Source organism: Myotis davidii, unplaced genomic scaffold, assembly GCF_000327345.1.
Source record: "Myotis davidii unplaced genomic scaffold, ASM32734v1 scaffold196, whole genome shotgun sequence".
In the NCBI taxonomy this organism is placed as follows: Eukaryota; Metazoa; Chordata; class Mammalia; order Chiroptera; family Vespertilionidae; genus Myotis; species Myotis davidii.
The window spans coordinates 4,592,893-4,598,417 of record NW_006288258.1 but is presented as its reverse complement, the minus strand read 5'-3'; the positions used below and the strand labels follow the sequence as shown (position 1 = coordinate 4,598,417).

Sequence of the window (5,525 nt, the reverse complement as noted above, 5' to 3'; positions counted from 1 at the left end):
ATATATATATAAAATTTGGAAGAGGAAATAAAAAAGCAAGTGGCATGTTTAGAGCATATAGGTGTTGATTTTATCATTCTCCTAACCAGCAGGTTTGAAAATTTTCAAAATAAGAAGTTGAGAGAGAAACTGGAAGAGAAGGAAAAAAAGAGAAAAAACAGGAAAGAAAAAAAAAGCCAGATTAGATAATATCACACTTCCCTTTTTTATAATCACCTCACCATTCATATTCAGGTCAGCTTCACTGTGTGCCTTTTCATTCAGTACGGTTTTATTTTTGCCACTTTAATAAATTTCATGTGTGCTCATTCAAACTGAGGTAGCCAGCCGTCTCAGTTTCTTTGCTGTCTGACATCAAAACCAAACTTTAAACAAAGCTCCAACAGCAGGCTATGTAGAAGTGGACTAGGTAGATAGGTATGAAGCCAAAGATATCATCTCAAAACCTCCTGAAATTGACACCTAGTTCCCTATCTAGATGGTTTTTAAGCTGGTAAGACTGGATCAAAGGCTGTGGGTGGGCATTCTCTGGGCCTTTGATCTTTTCCCAGGATAGCACTGGCTCTCTCTACCTGCACTGGGTGTTGATAGAGGAATGACAGATACCAGATGCTGGTCAGAGAGGACAGGGAGTTTTAGAGGCTCTTTCCACATGGAGTGTGCTGAGCCTGAGTTCTGGTGCAGAGAGCAGCTCGGCATAAGCTGCAGAACAGCCATTCTGAGTTCAATTGTAATGCCTGCGAGCTCCGGACAATGGACAACGTGGGAATCACTACAGTAGGTCCTCGGGTTACGGCGGAGATCCTTTCCGATTTTCGCCGTAAGTCGGGACCCACCTATGTCACTCACATGGAGCACATACACAGCAGTAATCAAGTGAAACAGTAAAAAAAAAAAAAGTAAAAGAAAGATAACAATTCCTGACCTTTACTTGTGGTAAATAAATAGTAAAAAAACATAAAGCACATATGTGCATATGTCAAAATGACGGAACTTTTTTTTTTTAATAAATAAATGGGAGATGGCGATGTAACCACGAAACGACGTTGAGTCCAACGTAACCCAAGGGCAGGCTGTACTGGGGTGCCTTTAACTTGGAAAGGACCATAAGGGGCCTAGACTCAGAGAGAGCAGGGATGAACCTGGCTCTCCTGCATATTAGCTGCACAGCTTCAGAGCAGTGTTTCTCAGTGGGGCACAGTGGTCACCGGGCCCTACGCTGGGGACAACTCTTCGCTGCGCAGGACTGACATAGCACTGCAGCATTAACCACCGCTGTCCCACTTCCAAGCTCACCACATGCCAACCCTGCCTCCAGTCTTTGAAAGGAGAACAAACACCCCGCACTCTCAAACGGCCCCTGCCTTAGACATGGGCTAAATTCTTCGAGCCTCAGATTTTATCTGGGGAGGATACCTGTTCCACCACCCGAGTGGTCGTTAGGGAGGAGCAAATGTGCCACATCTCCTGTAGAAGTGATATCATAATACGCACTGACATGGGCAGCCTGCCAGTCAGAGGCAGAGCTGTGGGGCAGGACCAACCGCCTGGCTCCCAAGTGGGTTCTATTGCACAGCGTTAGCTGTCCAACAGCTACTCATTCTGAAAATGTTTCACCTCTGTAAGTGGGAAATTTTGGTTTATAAGTGTTGCTACAGATAAAAACCACACCACAGTGGGAAAGAATTTAGTATGAAAGCTGATGGCAGACAAGTGGGCCATGGGAACAGACAAGCAGGATGGCAGTCTCAAAGTAGCTTCCAAGAAATCTGGTTTAGGATGGCGCCAAAACGGACCTGGAATGAGCACCAAATTGCTTCAAGGATCAAGAGAATCAAGTGACAGAACACCAGAGCAGGGAACAGCAAGCACAGGCCTGATTTACAAAATGACGACTGCTCGGTAATTTACAGTCTTCAGCAACGCTCCCGGAAAGGACTCTAGGAGGCTGGGCAGGGCTGCTGCACACAACCTCGCATAGAACTGGAACTGTAGGCCTTGGAGCCGCTCTCTGGTGATTCGGTTGCAGAGGGGCGGCAGATCCCCTCGGGAGAACTCGGATGCTTCTCCAGAGATTCTCAACTCTCCCTCATGGAGCATTCTGGCTCTCACCGTGTTGCCTTCATGCCTTACAATTTATGTAAAAATGCTCCTGTGCCCTTAGAACCCATTTGGTTTCTGGGTTACAAAACTGCTTGTTCTTGTCCTTTTTTTTGTAGTTGTGTTTTTTATTTTTGTAACACAAGAGAGAGAGAAAGGAGGCAAAGGAGTGGGGCCCAACCAGGCCCCACAACAGCTTCTGAGGCACATGTCTGTGCGGTTTTGTTTTGTAAAGACAATTTCAGGTCTGTTTCAGGAAAAATCCCTGGACTGTCAATCTCAGTGCAAAGACCTTAAAATGAAAACTTCCCATCTGTTTGCCGCCCAGGGATCCAACAAGAGATATAAAACAAACCTGCAGAGCCCTTAACACAAGGCTCTACAGATGCATTAACACACAGAACCCTCCAGGAATCAAGTTGGCTGAGACTTCACAAAATCAAAAGCACCAAAAAACATTTCCAACTGTAAAAATGCTGGCTTTAAAGAAAAAGGACTTAATGCCCCAGCCAGTGTGGCTTGGTTGGTTGGAGCACTGTCCTGTACACCTAAAGTTTCAATCCCGGTCAGGGCACATATCCAGGTTGTGGTTCCATCCCAGTCAGGGTGCATGCGGGAGGCAGTAGATTGATGTTTTTTCCACATCAATGTTTCTCTCTCTCTCCCTTCCTCTATCAAAAATCAATAATAATAATAAAAAAAGACAACATAAAGAGGACCACAAAATGCACAGGTGAGGTCTCCCCAACACCTGCCTCTTTTTTTTCTGTTCTGAACAGACTCATGGACTGGAGCAGACACACAGTCTCTTGGGAGAAGGCTCAAGTCTCTGGGGGAAAAGGGCCAGGCTCACTGCCCGCCTGCCAGCCGGGTTTCTTTCTGGCTGACCTCTGCCAGTGTCTGAGATTCCGCCCCTAATACGGCGCCAAACACACCTCAGCCAGCACCCCCCATGCCACGGCCTTTCCGCTGCTTCTGCTGCTGCAGGCCACCACGGCCACGACCCTTGGCACCAGCTCTTCTTTGACCATATCAGTGATCTCCTTGGGGATGCGCAGGTACTTAACGGTGCTGCCGCGGATGTAGCATTGGGGCATCCGCCAGAACTTGTCCTGTCCCAAGATGTGCAGATTACCTCGTGCAGGTTGATGTTCATCCAGTTCTCACAGCTCACCAGATGCCCACTGTACGTCTCCCCGTTTTTAAGCTCCACTAACATGGGGTGATTTTGAGCCGTCTTCGGCAGTGACAGGGAGCATGGTGGTGGCAGGGACCTGGCCTGCCGGTCACTTCCACCACGGCCTCCTCCGTTCATGTGCCCTGCTTGTTCTTATTCTTTTCCCCCCCTCAATTTATATTTTATTTATTTTTCTATTTTTTTTTATTATCTAAAGTTTTACATGTCTCCTTTTCCCCCGGTTGACCTCCCCTCCCCCGCCAAAAAAAAAGGAACTTTTACCATTTGCAACAACATGGATGGAACTGGAGAGCATTTTGCTAAGCGAAAGCAGCCAGTAGGAGAAAGATACATATCACATGATCTCACTCCTATAATGGGATATAATGATCAACATAATTTGATGAACAAGAATAGATCCAGAGACAAATGTTTTTATTCTTTATCTCTGTTCCTCTCCACTCCCTTCCCCGTCCCACCGCCCCCAACAGATTGCACACATGAGATGCTAACTTTGTTTTGCTGATCTAATTTCTCCTTTATCATTCACTTTTAAATAAGGACTAGGAAATGCTGACTAGGCAGAAAGTCTGACCCTCTTTAAGGCCAAGGCCTCAGGAATTAACAGGGAAATGAGGGAGGCCACCAGAGGCTGAACAGGGAAAGGGGACAAGTCTTAAAGAGCAGAAGTGAAAGCAGACAACCACTATGTTACCAGAACTCCTGAAAGAGCATGGAAATGACCCACACATTATCCACACATTATTAGAAAGGGGGTTCTGAGAAACAAGCAGCTGTAAATGTGTGATTTTTCTTTAGATTCATTAAAATATTTAGCGCCAAAGTGGTATTTTTATTGTCTCACTTGACTCTGCTTACTATTCAGCTTTGGTAGTTTCTCCAGATTCTATTCATTGTAAAAACAGCAGATTGATAACGTTTGGTCCCTAAATCTCTGGGGTAGGCCATCTGAAATGAGATCTTTTATCCTTCTCTTCTCCCACTTTACAGAATTATAACGTTTGGTCCCTAAATCTCTGGGGTAGGCCTGAAATGAGATCTTTTATCCTTTTCTTCTCCCACTTTACAGAATGCATTTTCATAGCATTCTTGCAAGAAGCAAGATTATCAGAAAAAGAAAAATGAAGGGGAGTAAAGTCTAAAGAATATCATACCAAAGCTTTTGGTAGGAAAACATTTATGTCCGCAAGCACACACCACACCCTTTCTGGGAAGATATTATTGGTCTTGAAGCTGGGTTAGTGGATCCCAAAATATACCACACAAACAGCACAGTTACCCTCCCGAAATAGGCCCTATAATTAAAGTCTTTTCAAGTGGATTGTCCTATATCACAACCTGACATATGTTGCTTTAATCTCCCTGCTTCAGCAAATGCAGCCATACTGGGTACAGAGGCTCTAAAAACTACTTGCATTTAAGCCAGACTGTGGTATCACCAGGAAAATGATGCAAACATACAGCCCTGTGTACCAAAATACCAATCTCAATCATTTGTAATGAGATCTCCCTCCGCCCTAAGCACATTTTTATCTCACCAGAATCGCTACCCCTGATTCAGAAGAAAGGCCTACCCCAGACTGAAATGCCGTTTCATCTCAGAGGTCATCTAAAGACAAACATATCTGAAGAAGCTGGGGTTGAAATTTAAAATATAAGACAATCTCTTTTGTGTGAATGCTGGGATCATGTTGTGTGAGCCTCACTTTTAGCTTTAGTTGCTAGTCTTCAGTATTAGTCTTCAGGCACCCATGTGTCTGAATTCCTTACACCATTTTGTGCTTGAAGTCAGAGTTAATGTAAGAGATAGCTTCTTAGGAGCCCTTTCAGACCTATTATTCTTTAAATAAATGTTATAGATATATATTCTGTAAAAATAAATATCAAAATATTTTAAAATTTAAACCTTCAAAATAATGAGTACTTTAGACATTAAGTTTTTTTATTACTTATATATCAGGTTTCTCAGCCTTGGGATTATTGTTATTTTGAGCTGGATCACTCTGTGTGTGTGGCGCTGTCCTTCCCATTGTAAGATATTTAGCAGCCTCCCTGGCCTCCACCCACTGGAAGCCAGTAGCACACACCCTTTCTTCCCCAGTTGTAACAATAAAACATGTCTTCAGACATTGCCATATGTCCTCTGGGAGGTTCCCCTGTCTCCCCTACCACCCCCACCTCCACATGTACCCTCACCCCCTGTATCTTGCGTTCATTGGTTATGCTT

At 44.5% G+C, this 5,525-nt stretch overlaps 1 protein-coding gene and 1 pseudogene across 4 annotated transcripts in view; both read right to left on the bottom strand.

Annotated features, from left to right (window-relative positions):
• FYN (FYN proto-oncogene, Src family tyrosine kinase) overlaps window positions 1-5,525 on the bottom strand; it is a 186,300-nt gene that overhangs the window by 98,484 nt on the left and 82,291 nt on the right. The window lies entirely within an intron of this gene.
• LOC102758360 lies at window positions 2,798-3,494 on the bottom strand (annotated as a pseudogene).